Source organism: Sorex araneus, chromosome X (assembly GCF_027595985.1).
Source record: "Sorex araneus isolate mSorAra2 chromosome X, mSorAra2.pri, whole genome shotgun sequence".
Classification (NCBI taxonomy): domain Eukaryota; kingdom Metazoa; phylum Chordata; class Mammalia; order Eulipotyphla; family Soricidae; genus Sorex; species Sorex araneus.
The window spans coordinates 131,588,383-131,606,756 of NC_073313.1; the positions used below are offsets into that span (position 1 = coordinate 131,588,383).

The 18,374-nt window shown below is 36.7% G+C and overlaps 1 pseudogene; it reads right to left on the reverse strand.

Annotated features, from left to right (window-relative positions):
- Positions 1-2,182: 2,182 nt before the first annotated feature.
- LOC101553698 (ras-related protein Rab-2A-like) lies at positions 2,183-2,934 on the reverse strand (annotated as a pseudogene).
- Between the last annotated feature and the right edge of the window lie 15,440 nt (positions 2,935-18,374).

The following is an 18,374-nucleotide window of genomic DNA, read 5'->3' on the forward strand; positions in this document are numbered from 1 at the left end:
GCTGGAGCCATAGTTCAGTGAGTAGGGCGTTTGCCTTACACGTGGCCGACCTGGGTCCGATTCCTCCGTCCCTCTCGGAGAGCACAGCAAGCTACTGAGAGTATCCTGCCCGCATGGCAGAGCCTGGTAAGCTACCTGGGGCCTATTAGATATGCCAAAAACAGTAACAACAAGTCTCACAATGGAGACGTTACTGGTGCCTGCTCAAGCAAATCAATGAACAGCTGGATGACAGTGTGACAGTGCTTTAATATAAACATATTATTATTTGCATTATAAAACAAACATGTATATTGCATATCATAAATATATTATAATGTGATAACTATAAACACATAATACATATAATTTGTTACAAAAACAAATGTGTATAAGAATTTCATTGTATTTTGCATGTCAAACACATCATTAGCATATAATTATGTAATTAGAAACATCTAAATTAATATGCATTAGGGGTATAGTGAGTAGAAAAGTGAAATAGGGGAAGGGTTTTATTCATTGAGCATGCTCCAGTAGCCTACTGTAACTGATTTTCTGAAGCCATTTCTTTATCATAAAGTTGATATATACAAGACTATTTTGATTGTTCTTACTATACCCCACCTTTTTTTAGGCACAAGAAAATAGATTTCATTACTTGTAGACATTTTCAATACTGTCTTTTCTACAAAACTACATGTTCATCTAATCTTTAAATCTGAGTCATTATATAGGGTAGGAGCATCTATTGGCACGTCTATAGAATTTTGAGAAAATTACACATTTTTCAATATATTATATCTATGGTTTAAAATTTTTGTTTAAATGATATTCAATGTCAACATAAATTTGAGGTACAGTCTTAGTTTGGGAAATTTCTTTTCGTTATTGGGATGATTATTTGCAAAATTCAGAGAAAATATACCTGGCAATGTTAGGGCCTACTCCTGGCTCTGTGGTCACAGATCACTCATGTCACAGTGCTCAGGGGATGAGCAGGGGTCAGTCACACAAAAGCAAGTATCTTAAGCGTTTTTAGTATATTTCTGACTATAATTTGATAAATGCCATACTTAAAGCCTGAATCTTCCTGCTGTGTAGTTTTCATAACTCTGGATGCAAGGAGTAAAACCTGCATCACTCTACTGCCATAACACTTTATCCACTAATTATATTATCACAAAACATGCAGTAGTTCATAATAAAACATCAAATACTTCATTTGCCTAACATTAAAAAACATTAATAACTGGTTTTGAAATATCTAGGGAGGAAAGTTACTTGTTATTTGTACAGAAGTTTATTAATAGCTGATATTTTTCAGGGAAAGGTAGCATTGTAGTCCCATTGTTCATTGATTTGCTTGTGCGGGCACCAGTAACATCTCCATTGTGAGACTTGTTGTTACTGTTTTTAGCATATTGAATATGCCATTGGTAGCTTGTCAGGCTCTGCTGTGCTGGAGGGATACTCTCGGTAGCTTGCCGGGCTCTCCAAGAAGGACGGAGGAATCAAACCCGGGTCAGTCACATGCAAGGCAAATGTCCTATCCACTGTGGAGAAAAGTAGTTGTCATAAATTGAATTTCTGTTTTTGTGTTTGAGGTCTAACAGTGCTCAGGGCTTACTCCTGGCTCTTTACTCAGGGGTCAGTCCTGGAGGTGCTTGAGGAATCATATGGATGGCAAAGATGGAATCAGTGTCAATGGGAGGCAAGTGCCCTACCTGCTGTACTATCTCTTTAGTCCCCATAAATTTAATTTCTTTTGCTATAATGCAGGACCATCTGGGAAGGGCCTGTGATTACTTTGAGAGTACTTTTGAAGACTCGAGTATTTCTGTTATTTTATATTTTGTTCTGAATTTTGTATTGATATTATGGGCATGCTTAATATAAACTTCGTCTTTCTCAAGTTGTTTAAGATAACATAAATGCTAAACCAAGTTTGAAGAAATTAGATGTAGTTAATGTTTTGGAGTGAGTGTTAGAGGAGATTGAGTTTAGTTAGAATCAATCTAATACACAAATAAGTACATTTTTATGATAACTTTCATGAGTGTAATAACATGAACTACCAATCAAGTTGCTGTCTCTCCACAAATTATCACAATACATTCACCACAGTTATTCAGACATTTTCTTTTCTTTTTTTTAAGTGAACATTAACCATTTATTCAAAGCTATACAAGAATTTGAAGGATTAAGGTCTTCTGTGACATAAAGCCATTTCGAATAATTTCACGTCTCAGTTGAGCAGAGGAGAGGGTGAAAGAATAGGTGACTGGGCCCCACTTGGGTAGCAAGACAGTAAAAATGGACTCAACAGCAGCCTCCCCCGGCCTGCTGGCCTCCCTGATTGCATGCATGTGTGGCATTAGTAGCGGCGTGCTGAGGGCCAATTTTAATGCCATTTGCCTCATTATTAATGTCAAAGACTCCTTCTTGAATTTTTTCATAAATGCCTCTTCTACGTTAGAAGCAGTCTTAGCAGAAGTTTCCATGAAAATAAGACCATGCTCTGGTTCAAAAGCTTCACCTTCCTCTTTTTTCACTTCTCTTGTAGATTCTAAATCACTTTTATTTCCAATAAGCATAATGACCATGTTGGAATTGGAATGCTGGCAGGCATCTTCTAACCAGGTTGTCAAGTAGTTGAATGTATCCCTCCTTGTAATATCATACACTAGTAAAGCCCCTGCGGCACCTCTGTAATATGACCTTGTGATGGAACGAAAAGACTCTTGTCCTGCCGTATCCCATATTTGGAGTTTTATCTGTTTTTCATCAATAGTTATCATTCGAGCACCAAATTCCACACCAATAGTAAGGTCATGCACTGGCTGAGACCTCTTGTCTGTAAACTGTAGCAATAAGCATGGTTTACCAACACCTGTGTCGCTGATGATGATATGCTTGAAGAGATAGGCGTACGCCATGGCCACGGCCGCTCGGTACCAGCTCAGAGACATTTTCATAGACACTTAAATTGTGCCTTTGTTGACTTTGCTAATGTTTGTGAAAAATACACTGACACTGTGAATAGTTAAGATTTAATGATCGGGGGGGGGCAAAAAAAGATTTAATGATCAAGTAACTCTGCAAATTTCATAAAAATAGTTTTATAGAGGAAGTAGGGAGGAATGAGTCAGAAAAGGAGGAACTGGGGACTAAAGGACTAAATAAGGTCTTTTTAGTTCCTCATTTACATATGTGATCTGATTGGCCAGTCTAAAAACTCTCTTTGTTTAAGGGCATACATTTCCTGAGTGGTGTATAACCAGTCAGGTAGCAGAAACAACTAGAGGTGTGGGGAATCACAGATCACTATATAGGAAGTGGGTTTGACGGTATTCACAATGGTTTTTTTCCCACTGAGTCCCTCACATACATATGCAGTCTGGTTGGTCAGTCATGGGGCATTTATGATGTGATTGGTTTAATTGGTTATTGTAACCAGAGAGCAGAAGTAGCTAAGGTATGGAATATGAAATCTATATATATACTTAGGTTACCGTATTGAAGGACTGGTGCATGGGAGAAGAAAGAAGGAAGAAAAGACAGGTGACCATGGTTGGGGCTGCTTTCGCGGACATGCAGGTTGATGTTTCTGCTGTTGCAGACCACATAGAAGAGTCATCCAGCAGAGATCTACCTATAGCATTGAGGACATCTCATGGTCAGCATGCTATTTTTAACATGCTATACACAAGAGCCAAAAATTACATCTGTTGCAACAACAGGAAGGAGAGTTGAGCAAAAATATCCAAGGATATAATTAATTGAGAAATCTTAAACCTACAAACTGATTAGCTATGACTATATATAACACAAATGGAAGCCTAGAAAGCTGCATTAAAGTCTTGGCATTGCCAACAATCAGCTGGGTGAATTTAAACAACTCACTAAAATTTATTGGTTCTGTACATCCAAAAAGTGACACTACTAAGAATAGAGTATCTCTATGGTCTCACTCATATTTGATAGGCATTGACCAATAAATTATATTTTTTGTGTGCTTGAATTGTACAGATTCATCTCAGAAGGTTAAATGAACAAGACTACTTACTACAGCATTCTATAAAACCTCAGAAGGTGTATGTGTCCTGAGAGTAGTTCGTAGGCAAAAGATAGCCCATGGGACTTTATTTAAATGAGAAACAATACAATCTATTTCAATATAAGTGTTGTTGATGGTTCATGTGACCCTGCACCAGAGAAGGAGTAAGTCTGTGGGGTGGCTTATATCAAGTTCAGCAGAGAGGCAGCAGCTTTAAGAAGGAAACCAACCATTTCCTTCTCTATTCACCTCAATCACCCAAAAAAGTGGCTGGGAAATTTAGGACTATAGAGTCTGTTATGATCTCCTGCATGGCATGAATGCTTGCAATGTTACAACACCAAGAGGTAGAAATCAACCTATTTCTGAACTCCTCTTACTCGTCACTGCATGGGACATGATTGGATTTCTCTGGGAACTGTGGCCTTAGGCTAGAGAGAGGAATTGTTCTTTGCAGTAAAGTCAAATCAGTTCTAAATTTTACTCAGATGGTTTGATTCTGAAGCCTTTCTGTCACAGAAAAGAATTTCTGGGAACATTGGTGGAGAGGAAAATTGACACTGATGGAGGGATTGGTGTAGAATTATTTTACTGTATGCCTAAAACTCTATTATCAATAACTTTGTAAACTGTAAATTGTCGCTCTTTAATAAAATAAATTTTAAAAATTTAAAAAGAAGAAAAGAAAAAAAGAAAAGAAAATTTCAGGAAGATACAGGCATTGAAGCAAAGCAAATTTATTGGAGAAAGTATAGGGAGTGAAGGAGAGAGGTAGATAAAAATCCATGCTCAAGAATGATGGGCTTCTCCAGAATGAAGAAAATGTCAGTACACATCACAAGTGGGGAAGTACAGGTGAGAGCCTTAAGTATGAAAGTACACATCTCAAGAGAGGAGATGAGGGCGGCATGTTCACATAGGGCATCTGCACGGTCTTCCTCTGCCAAATTAATTTATATCATTTTCTCAAATTGCCTCCAGTCCTATCTGTTGCTTGAATGCTCGCCAAGGAAAAGAGCAGGGAGTAGCTGATGGTCTTCTTTAGATATTCTTTGCAGGATCTTTGCTGTAGCAGTGGAGCCCTTCCTCCCAGGAACCCATCCCTTTTTGGGTCAGGAATTCTGTGTCTTAGTGGTTTTCTCGCTCCCTAAGAAGGGGTCTTCTTGGCTGATTTAAGTATCAGACACTCCCAACCTGCTTTACCAGGGCCCCCTATCTTCCTGCCTACTGCATAAGTAAAATTGTCACAGTTGTGACTTAAATCCATTAACATTCTAAAGATGCACATGAAAGGAATTTTTTAAAATTTATTTTATTGAATCACCATGTGGAAAGTTACAAAGTCTCAGTTATACAATGCTCAAATACCCATCCTTTCACCAGTGCCCATATTCCACAACCAAAAAACGAAAAAGAAAAATAAAAAGAAGGAAAAAAACCCAGTATAACTCCCACTGCCCACCCCCCAACTCCCCACCCCCCTTGCATAACTGACAAATTTCACTTCCTTTTCTCTTTACCTTGATTACATTCCATATTTCAACACAAAAGTCACTATTGTTGTTTGACTTTCAACACAGAACTCAATATTCTTGTTGGAGTTTATCCCCCTATTGACAAGGAAACATTTGATAATTAGTTTACCACTGATGAGAATGAAGAGATATAAAGGTTTAGGATTTCTGTATTTTAGTAATTAAGTCCAGGGAGATTTAAGTTGGAAATTGCATCATTTCTCTTCCTGGGGCAGCATGGAGCAAAAGCTTAGTTCACAGTCTGGAGACATGGCTGCAAGCACTAGCTGGGACCCGAAGTAATATAGCTGGCTCTGGATCCTGGTTGTTCAGCAGCAAAGTGGCTGTGCAAAGGCATGGCCACCCGGGTCGAATCTCGGCAGAGCGTGAACCAGCACTGGCCCCTGGCCCGAGACTGCCCAAGCGTCCCGCTGTTTCAAGTTCAAAACACATTTTTTTTCCCGCGCCACCAAGTTCATACCTGTTTAAAAGTTCTATAATATGGCGGACACCACACTGCTTCCTCCCGGAGGGAAGAAAAACCAAGGAAGAAAGATATTTCCCCCCTTAGCCGGCATGGGGCAAAAGCTGTCTGGAGACATGGCTGCAAGCACTCTCTGGGACCTGAAGTCATGAAAGGAAAATTTTAAAGAAAATATGATCCTAGTTTTTTGACTGGATATCATCATTAAACCCCTTCCAGCAGCAATCACTGGAGAAAGAATGGTGTCATTACAGATTTGTGCCCTACCCCATATCTTTACTCCCATCTCTCTTTCCACCATCTCTTTCTCATGTCCCACTAATATTTGAATGATGACATTTTATATGTATCTCATTTCTAGCTCTCCTTTTCTCTTACCTCTTTACACAAACACACATGGAATTAGTGATGGGAGAAGGAAAAGCTTCTAAACAAGCAGTCAACTGAGCTAACAACAGGGGAATCATACCCTCAGATAAGTCATTCAGTGATATGATTTGAGAGCACCACTCTCCAGGATTAAAACTTGATGTTAGAAAGTGTCTCAGAAACAAATGCTGCAGTCTTTGACAGCAATTTGGAAATGATAGAAAACAGAATGAAATATTTAGTGGGAGCAAAATAGCACAAGTTAAAATGATTAGCTGTACTCATTTGATTTTATCAAATTTTACTGATGTTGAAGCTGAGATATGAAGCATAGTTGGCATAGTTCATGCTTATGTAAAATATCAAAGGCTCTTTTCTATAAATATTGGTTTTAAACTATAATTATAAAACTAACAGATACATGTTATAATTATGGGAGGTTGTGAAGAACCTGACTGAAAAGGAACCCCATAATTCAACTACATAATTATTGTGATAAGTGCTTTCTAGTGAGAGTTTCTTAAAGAGAGTTGGGAGGGGGTGGATTGAGAGGGTGGGAATGTAAAGAAGACCGGCAATCATTAGTTTGACAAAATCTTTTTCTTAAACTGGAAATGGATACTATAAAATCCAGCTGTACAATTGGAGACCTTCAAATTAACTGACATAAATTAGCTTTATTTAGTAATTTGATTTCAAATTAATAAATACAGTTTTGATCCCCAAGAAAAAAGTGGGGAAGGAAGATTAAAAAGTGTTTGCCAGACACCTCACCTTCGCTTTTGAGGTCCTTAAATTTTATTATCATTCTAATTATTTTTTCCTACTGTCTTTACACCACCGCAATATGTGTATATCCCTTTGAGTAATAAAACACTTAACAAATATTCTTTGAAGTAGCACTGGTTTGCATCACTGTATATATTTAGACTTACCTTTTTTAGTTTACACAACACCACTACATAAATTAACTCTTTACTGCAGCCTATGGACCACTCTACGCTTTGCTTCACTTTCCTCTCTTAGTCTGGTATCTCAGTTCTGCAGTAAGAATACAAGATTTATTTTGGCTGGATGTTGTATGTACTTTTTCTGTGTTTCTTTAAAATCTACATATGAGTGAAATAATATGTAATTTTACCTTCTGACTTATTTTTCTTAGCATAATCCTCTCCAGTCCCACCAGTGTCACAAAAGAAATATTTTATTGCTGAGTAGGAATACATTATATACGCACATATATATACACACATAACACACATATTTGTATATATATATATATATATATATAACAATGACTTTGTCCACTCACTGTCATTGAATACAGATTGTTTTAATATTGTGGCCATTAAAATAGCATTGAAATGAGAATATTTATGCATATGCAATTAGGATTTTAATTCTTGAAGTAGGTCTATGTGTAGAATTTCTGAATTTTTAATATTTTGAGAAATCTCGGCTCTGTTCTCCATAGAAGCAGAACCAGTTTATATGCCATTAGTAGTGATATGAATGTTCCTATTAATCCATATCCCTGCCATCTCTTATTTCTGTTCTTTTTGATGTATGCCATTCTCATAAGTGTGAGATGGTATCTTAGTGTTCTCATTTGCATGTCCCTCATGATGTTATAATGAGCTTTTGGTGTATGTGTTCATTGGACATATGTACATCTTTCATGGTGAGTGGCTATTCCGTTTCTCTCTCCATTTTAATTTATTTTAATTAAAAATTTTGGGGACATAACTGATGGTGTTCAGGGTTTATTCCTGACTCTGTGCTCAAGAATCATTCCTAAAAGTGATTAGAGGACCATTTATGGGGCCAGGGACAAAACCTTGTCAGAAGCTTGTGCCCTACCGACTCTATTATCTCTCCAGCCCCTCTCTCAATTTATAAACCTTTTTATGTAGGGGCCACTCCCAGTGATGCCCAACCTAGTAATTTGTGCCTGACATTTAGTGTTTATGAAGTGCTTAAGTACTGCAGTGCTTGGGGCCATCAGTGCTTAAAGGTCATTAGGGCCACATACTTCAGTGTTGTGGAATGTTTTGAAATTCCTGTGGTACTGGATATTGAACTCAGAACCTTGCACATGCTAGAGAAGTGTTCTACAATTTTAGCTTTCTTGCAGGTTTTTATTTTCCCACTTTTTTCTTTTAATTTTATTCATTTATTTTGGTTTATAATATTATAAATAATGGTTTCTCATGGACATATATCTGACACCACACCAATCATTAGTGTACCAGTCCTCCCTCTCAGCCACTCTTTTTCTCACCCCTAACTCAATTGTGTGTCAATTTCCTTCTTATGTTCCTTTGGATCTTGGTTGCTGCCTCACTGTGTAGCATCTCCCCACAGTTCAAAGGTGCTGTTTTCCTTTTTGTTTAATTTTGTAGATTAGAGGATTCTCAATACAAGGGGCTAATGTATTGTATATTATATCCTTGCCAATATTCTGTACAATACTTTCTTACATTCATGCATCCATTTTAGTGGGGTTTTTTTGCTGTGCAGAAAGCTATTCAGTTCAATGCATTTATTACTGATCTTGTTTCCCATCTCATTGCAATTGGATCTGCAAAAACATCGAGGAAACTGAACTAACATGCAAGCCTTTGGTCAATTTTGACTTAACTTTTGTGTGTGGTGTGAGATAATAATCTATCTTTATCAGTAATTTATTCTTTTAAATATGGATGTCCAGTGTCCCATTACCAATTCTTAAGATATTTTACTTCAATCAGCTCTTGGGTTCTTTATTATAAATAAATCGACAATATTGTGGATGTAATTCTGGATTTTCCCATTATATTCAACTGACCTGTGTGTTTATTTTCATTTCATACTTTTTCATTATTCTAGTGTTGTATTATAGTTTGAAGTCAGGGAGTATGTTGCCTTCATTAATTTTATTCCCAGGATTGTTTGGATGTTTGGGAGTTTTGTGGTTCTATAAAAATTAATTTCAATAACATTTATTCTATTTCCTTGAATAATGTCATTTGAGTTTTATAAGGATTGCACTGAATCTATATAATGGTTTGGGAAGGAGTAGTCATTTTTATAATGTTAATACTCCCAGTACATAAGCATGGAATATCTTTACACCTACTCATTTTGTCTACTATATTTTAACAGTCACATAGTTTTGATGTAGAAACTTTTCACCTCTTTATTATATTGATTTCCAGATATTTAATTCTTTTTGATACAATTGTGGATTTTCATTTCTTCATCTTCTACTTCAAATCATCCATTCTAGCTTGTTATCTCCATGCCCTGCCAATTTTCTTTATATTTTTAAAGAACCAATTTTAAGTTTTGTTAATAACTCATACGTACTTTTTTCATGTATATTAATGTCTACTCTCTATTTTTGTTGTTGTATTTTCCTTCCTTCTATTAACTATTTAAATTTCTTGTTCTACTTCCTTTGAGTATATAATCAAATTGCATTTTTGAGTTTTTTATTATTTCTAAATCTAACTTTGCTTTTTTTAAATTGAATCAACGTGAGATAGTTACAAAGCTTTCATGATTGAGTTTCAGTCATACAGTGATCGAATACCCACCCCTCCACAAGTGTACATTTTTCATCACCGATGTCCTCAGTATCCCTCCTGTGAACCCCCACCACAGCCCCTGCCTCTATGACAGACAATTTTCTTCTTACTCTCTCTCTACTTTGGGGCATAATGGTTTGCGATACAGATACTGAGAGGTCATTATGTTTGGTCCTTTATCTAATTTCAGCATACATCTCCCACCCTGAACGATCCCTCCAACCATCATTAACTAAGTGATCCCTTCTCTATCCCAGCTGCCTTCTCCCCCAGATCATGAGGCAGGCTTTCAACCATTGACCAATACTTTGGGCCCTTGTCTCTACTGTCCTTGGGTGTCAATCTCATGTTATTTTATATTCTTCAAATGAGCTCAGTCATTCTATGTCTGTCCCTCACTTTCTGAATAATTTCACTTAGCATGATACTCTCCAGGTCGGTCCACTCATAAGCAAATTTCATGACTTCATCTTTTCTAGCAGCTTCATAGTATTCCATTGTGTAGATATACCATAGTTTCTTTAACCAATTGTCTGTTCTCGAGCACTCAGGTTGTTTACAGTGAATCTAACTTTGTATTTCTGTAAGCTTCCCACTTTTTTCTGATTTCTCTATGTTATAAATGATCTAATAGCTTGTGCCCTCCTTGTAGTTTGATTCCAGTAATATATTCATTTCCTCCTTCATTCTGCACTGACTCAATAGTTAACTATTAGTATGTTATCTCATCACCATATGTTTGAGGTTCTTCCAAATTTCTCCAAATGCTTGATTTCTACTTTTTTATAAAATATTTATTTTTAATGAATCACCGTGATACAATTACAGACTTACATACTTTCGTGATTACGTTTCAGTCATACAATGATAAAATCTTGAAATTTGCATATGAGTTGATTTTACTTTTATATTATTGTGATCAAATTGATAATATTTCCATTTTATGGGTTTACTTGCATTTGCTTTATGTACAAAAATATGGTGTGCCCTGGAAAATGTTTTGTATGCATTGGAGAATAATATGTACTCAGGTTTTTGCTTGTTGGTGGCAGTGGTTAGAATCTATTCAGGTCATCTGGTCCAATTTATTTAGGATAGTTTGCTGATTTGTTTTTTGTCTTTTTATAAAATTTTATTAGTGAATCACTGTGAGACAAAGTTACAGACTTACAGGTTTTCATGCTTACGTTTCAGTCATACAATGATCAAGTACCCATCCCTCCACCAGTGTCTATTTTCCACCACCAATTGTCCCAGCATCCCTCCCACTACCCCCACCCTATTGATCTCTTCATTGGTAATTGTGAGGTTTTTAAGTTCCCAAGTACTATTGTATTTCTGTTGATATCTTTTTCTTGTTTTCTAATTTTTGCTTTCTTTTTATTGTGATTGTCATTTTTGTTGATTACAACTTTAAAATATTTTCTTAAAAACTGTGATTTACAAAGTTATTTATAGTTAAGTTTTATGCATATAATATTTCAACACCAGTCCCACCACCAACTGTCAACTTTCCCCCTCCAGTGTTCTCATATTTCCCCCTATGCCAACACCCCCTCCATCCCTACCTGTCAACTTAACAGGCACATTATAAAGTTTCAGTAGTTGCAGCTTAGATATCATGTTTTTTCAGTTTTGTTGAGTCTGTGTTTTGGATATATCACTATACCACTCACTTATATGATGATAACAACTTCTTAGGAGCACCTGTGTGTCAACCTAGTGCAGGCCTGAGCAGCAACAAGGCATGCACATTTATGAATTCCTAGTAACAGCTGTGTACCAAGTTTTAAAATGTCTGATGGGCAACCGGTGGTTTCTGTTCACTAGTGTGTAACAGTCACTGAACTGCTGAGGTCTCGGAGAACTGGGAAATGACTGAGGAGCCAACCCATATGAGGGCAGGTTTAAGGCAAGACTAAAGCGCTGACCTTAGCTGGCATTGAAGCTCTCACCGCAGAGCAGTCTGTCTGTGTCCGCAAGTAGAACAAAACTGGGAGAAGACCCAAGGGTCATGGTCACAAGTTACTCAGGTAAACTTGTTTGCCAGTCTGTAAAAGGTCTGAGAAGCAATCAATTCACAGTGGTAGCTGTGTGCTGAATTCAGAGACCAGGAATTTATAGGTTACTTTTTAGTAGGTGTTAGACTGAGTCTGCGCGTGGGGGTAGGAAGTATTCAGAGACATCCAGTGCTCAGGTGAATTTAAAAAGAGGCTGTGCCCTCAGTCCCGGCAGATAAAAGAGCTAACTTCAGGACTGACAGACTGAAGAGACTAGGTGTCTGTGGGTTACCAGTAGTGCCCCTAAGGTTAAGGAAGTCCCTCCTTGCTAAATCTTGGTGTCCTTAGAGGTCTGTATGGTGATTTTGGTCTATAGGGGTGTGGTTAGCTTGCTAGCTGTCAGAGTGAGCTGGCAGGGACCAATTCAGGTTTGCTTGCCAGAAGCAATCTAAGTTGATAATTTTCTCAGCCCCCTGCTAGTTGAGTATTTGTGCTAGGTGGGTGGAGCTAGCCTCAGGAATTTTCCTGAGGGTTTGTTGCTATGGTGCTTGGGAACTAAAATGCTGTTATCAGTCAAGTTGTGAGAGGTCTCAGAATGGCGCCTCCCTGGCAGTGAGTCCAACTCTTTTATGCCTTATAGTTTCCAGTCTCCTAATCTCATACCCTAAGTATAGATAGTGAACATTTGGCACAACCCCTTTTCTTCCTGGGGTAAATTTTCACACGTTAGAAATTTCTTCCCTATCGCAGCTTGCTGCTCCAAAATGGATTTCTCTTTTGGACACTGTCTCAGTTCAATCTTTCTAGGTGCTGTCCTTTTGACACTTACTGCAGAGTTGTTAATTGTACTTCAGGATTGCTTCTGTATATATTGATCCAGGTTGACTCATTGTGGTCACAGGAGGAGGTAAACACATGCTTTTCCTGTATACCTGTCTTGACTTCTAACACCCATTAAACCTTCTAATCCTCAGAACAATTTCTTAAGGTTTGTCTTTCATTTTCCCTCTACCGGTAGAGTAACTGAGATTCAAAGATAATAGGTTACTGGATATCTTGACATCTATGCTTCAAATAGTCCTAAAGCCAAGAATTTACAAGAACTCTACAACTGCCTCATACTGAAGTTAACTTTCTTAAATAACTTAGCCTATTTGAATCTAATCTTTAGCACCTAAGAATTTGACCATGAGGTGTCAGGACAGATTTTTCTGTGGTTCAGACATGCAAATCAAGATTTTGGGGGGAGGTAATTAAAAAAAATCTACATAGGGTACATATATAAAATGCTAGCAGAACACAATCTGCATAGTACATGAATAACATATGTTGCAAATATGCATATAAATATTGTTGAGATTAAGTTTATATATTCAAAACAAATGTTAAGTTGATATAGCTTTTATTATTATATATTTTAAAATCAACAGCTATTAAAAGAACAAAAATTATCTTGAGTTGAGCAATATCAACAAGTGCTTAATATTTAAAATATTAACAATACCTAAAAGCTTGGAAATCTCTAAACCATATGTTCTCCAAAACAGCTTTCAGCTAAAAAATTCTATGAAATTGACATTAAATCCAGGACTTATTAAGTCATTAGGCTGGAACAGGGCTGATTAATTATGACCCAACTGGCTGTGCAATGATTGACTCATAATACAATTGACTCAACTAATCATTTAAACCAGCTTAATTATCATTTCTAAGAAACTAATTGATGGTCAGGATATTTAAAAGAACAATAGTTTTAAAAATGGAAGTACTCATTACTTTTATAATTCTCCTGTACATATTATCTTTTTATTTGGAATGATGAATATAAGAATAGCTACTCACATTGGTACTAGCCTTCTGGGGCTTTATATATGTATCACTGTAGCACTGTCAACCCATTGTTCATCGATTTGCTTTAGCCAGCACCAGTAACGTCTCCATTGTGAGACTTGTTACTTTTTTTGGCATATCGAATATGCCACGGGTAGCTTGCCAGGCTCTGCCATGTGGGTAGGATACTCTCGATAGCTTGCCGGGCTCTCCGAGAGGGACTGAGAATCGAACCCGGGTCAGTCACGTGCAAGGCAAACGCCCTACCCACTGTGCTATCGCTCTAGTCCTCGGGCTTGTTATATAAAAATCTTTATTATTCTACCAATCATTTTTAAATATGTCCAGAAATTACCAGTTCTTACCATCTCTCTGAACCAAGTTATAACAATCTCTTGTCTATAATATGATATTTTCTTCTAAATTTATTTCTATTCTACTTTTTCCCCAATCCAGCATGTTCTGTGAATGTTACCACTGTCACTGTCACTGTCATCTCATTGCTCATCGATTTGTTCGAGTGGGCATCAGTAACGTCTCTCATTGAGAGATTTATTGTTACTGTTTTTGGCATATCCAATACCCATGGGTAGCTTGCCAGGCTCTGCTGTGCGGGCTCCATACTCTTGGTAGCTTGCCAGGCTCTCAGAGAGGGGTGGAGGAATTGAACTCGGGTCAGCTGCATGAAAGGCGAACACCCAACCACTGTGCTATCGCTCCAGCCCGCATGTTACCAGAGTAATTATTTTAAAATCTAGATTACATTCTGCCATTCCCTATCTAACATGACTCCAGTTATGGCTTATAACGTACAAAGTGAAAACTGAAGTCTTTCAAATGATTACAGGCCCTAGATCAGTATTTCCCAATGGGAGGCCATATCTCACCCAGTAAGTCCCCAGAATATGCCAAGGGGACCACAGGTAAAAAATACATTAATGGGAGTTCATTCCAAGAGATTACAGTCCTAACTAGAACAGAGAGACCCATCCACAAGGTTGAATGTACCAAGGTTGGAAAAGTTTGAGAACAGTCCTAGAAGATCTTCCCTTTATCTCTTCCCTCTCTGTAGCGTTACTCTCTCCTTCCACTTTGTTCTTTTCCAGCTGTGCCTGCCTCTGTAGAAGAATTAAAATTTCAAGGAGATTGCTTTATTTTGTGCTATAGTGGTTTTCTATGGCAATAGATTTTTATGGTTTGAATTTGCAAAGAGCAGCAGCTTATTTCTCAGGGTAGAGCATTAATGCTAGAATACAACACTATTTTTAGCAGAGCATGTGGCTTGGTAGTAGATTACATGCCTCACATGTATGACTTTGAATCGAGTAACCAAACGAAAACATCAGAGCAAAAACTACAAATAAAGGACAGCCAAAAAAGGTCATTTGCTTTGGTAAGTATAGCTTATCAATTAATAAAGTAAAAGGAAAATAAGCAGTCTCATCTGTTTATCATAATGTCTTAGTGTAGTATCTAGTGTTTTATGAGCATTTTTGTTTTATTTTGTTTTGTGTTGAATTTTACTGTTTTAAGATTTTTAAGGTTATACTGCTCTTAAAATTAGGAAAATTTGACTACATAATGAATAATGTAAGTCTTACATTTATGCTTGGGCATTGCACATTGTTCAAACTGGTATGTATAATAGGAACAAGTTACAACATGCAGTTAATTATGTGCTATGCAAACACATTACAAAGGCAGTTTCTGTAGGCACAGCTCCAGTAATAACCTGAGTTCATCTTAAGTAATATTTACTACGCACAATAAAGTGTGGGAAAGAAACTCCTAAACAAATTTTTTCCATGAACATGGTTGCTACCATCATGTACATAATAAAAGATTAATTCATCCCTTATTTCAAAGGATTGCCTAGTATTCACATATCATCAGGTATACTCTTCAACAATGTATTGCACAAAGCACCTTCTGCAAACCAACAAAATATAATTTAACATAAAGAGAAATTGAGAGGGAGTGTCTTGAAAATTCAAGAATATATGCAATAATACATGTTGGAAGAACCTGTTTTTACATGAGCCTTGATTTGAATCATCAAGGCTCAGGTATACTTACGTGGAGAAACTTGGTTACAGCGAATGATGAGAAAAGGCTTGGATAGGAAGTGAGAAGGCTAGGATTTTACAATTGCATTTCTGTGCCTTTTTGTGGTCAGTAATGAATTCTTTGTAAATCTATAAGGAGGGATAATATTTCCTCAGAGCCAGTTATGAATAACACCAAAAATGGGGAAAAAATGAAGGAATTAAAGATGGAAGGAATACAGAAAGAAAGGAAGGAATAGTTAAAAACAGGAGGGAAGGAAGAAAAGAACGTTGGAGGCAGAAAGAAAAAGATTATATTGTTCAATTTTACTTGCTTTACATACACACATTCATTAAATGCTCACAATTATCCTATAAGCTAGTATCAGTCCTATAATTTGAAAAGGGAAATGAAGCTATAAAATGTTAAGTGAGAGCCAGAGGGATAATACAGAAGGGAGGGTGTTTGCCTTTCATGCAGCCAACCTAGGTTCAATCCCTGGCAACCATGTGATCCCCAGAGTGGTTCAGGTGTGATCTCTGAGTTCAGAGCCTTGAATAAATCCTTACTACCACTGAGTGTGACCTCAAATCCCAAATAAAATTAAATTATTTACATCTTGAGAGATAGAAGGTTGGTATGGCATTTGTCTTGCAAATGGCCGACCCTGATTCAATGACTGGCACCCCAAGAACAGAGCCAGAAGTGATCCCTGTGCACAGAGCTGGAAGGTAGGCCTGAACACAGCCAGGTGTAGTCATCTATCCTTTGCCAAATTAAGTGATTTTCCTAAGGTTTTGTAGCTACTGACTGAGTTAAAATTTAACTAGGCTGGCCTTACTCCATGCCCATAAAATAATTCCAGTAGATCACTTCTGTGATGCCGTTGAAACAGAAATTTGGCTTATAGGTCAAGGTACATAAGGGTCTTCTAGGTAGTCCACAGGCCCACAGGTTATATCATATCATAAACAGTAATATAATGCTTAGCTTTTCTTTTTTTAATTTCATGTGTTACTTTAACTTTTTCTTTACATTTCTAAAACAATTGTTTTATTTTAGGCTTCATGGTTCAGAATACTATTAACCATACATAGGGTTTCCTGCACAAGTCATTGCAGCACCACATCAATGTGTCCATTTTTCTCTACTATTGCTCCAGCATAACTCCTCATCCTATTTCCTACCTGCCCATCCTGACACTGCTCCTCCCATTTTGTAAATTTCCTGCTGAAGACTGCGTCTCATCTGTTGCCTTTGGGCATTCGTTATTCACTATAATATTTCTTTTAATAATTTATTGAGGTTCTGGGATTTAATACTACTGTTAATCATACTTTTCATGGTTACATCATTCCAACACCACACCCAGCACAGGAGATCCTGCTTTCTGACATCAGTTTTCCAAGGATCTCTTGCATCATTCACACTCCATGGAAGCTCTATTTATGCCTAGCTTTTCATTAATTTCAAATTTTCCTTTTAATAAAAATTCAGATATAATCTCCTTGCACTTCATAAAAAGTAGTAGACATAGCCAATGTACTATTCTCTTTATCAAACCATCTCTAAATACTACTTTTGTATTAATAATTGATTCTTCACAGTTTCATTTTTAACTTGTTCAATTTATTTGGGTTTTATCTGGCCAGCTATATACATTGATGGCAAAAGGAATATAAATACTTGTATTTTACACATTTCTTAGCTCTTAACCAAATATACAGAGTATGCCTAAAAATATGGGTCTATTAACTGACTCCAGGAAAAATGGTGATCATGAAAATACAATTTGTGTCTCTAAGAACTATAAAAAGACAGAATCGAGGTAGTGTTATAAATTTGTCAAATCCAAAACTAAGAAATTGATGGAATGTAACACTTAGAGGGCCAAGAAGATAGTTCAAAGTGCTGGAGTCCAGGAGACTGTGTTTGATCTCCAGCACAGCATACCTGAGCAGTGTCAGAGATACCAAGAGATACCAGCTGTAACTCCTAAATAGTAGGTATGTGGTATGGCCTCAAGACCAAACAAAATCCCCATATAATTTGAAAACAAATATTAATAGGAACTTTGATTAAAATTATGAAATGATTTTTCCTACAGAACAGACTAATTGAAAAAATTCTGGTATCAAAAAATAAATGCATAAATAAATACTTCAGTTATAATATTTATGTTGAAGTTTTTGCTATCTTACTGTGTTTTTATGCATAAAACACAATGGTTTGGTACTTTTAATAGTCTTCTATACATCTTTTTCAGTACTCTTTTGCTTAATGAGTAAAGGAATCATGCAAAATTTCTTAGAAAAATAAAACTGAGTTTTAAATTAAGATTGTAGAAAAATTAAAAAGTCATAAATATTGTCCTTTATTTTAAAAAGAATATTTATGTATTTATTTTAAATGTTTGATTAGTGAATCACCATGAAGTACAGTTACAAACTTATGAACTTTCGTGTTTGCATTTCAGTCTTACCGTGATTATTTACCCATCCCTCCACCAGTGCCCATTCTCCT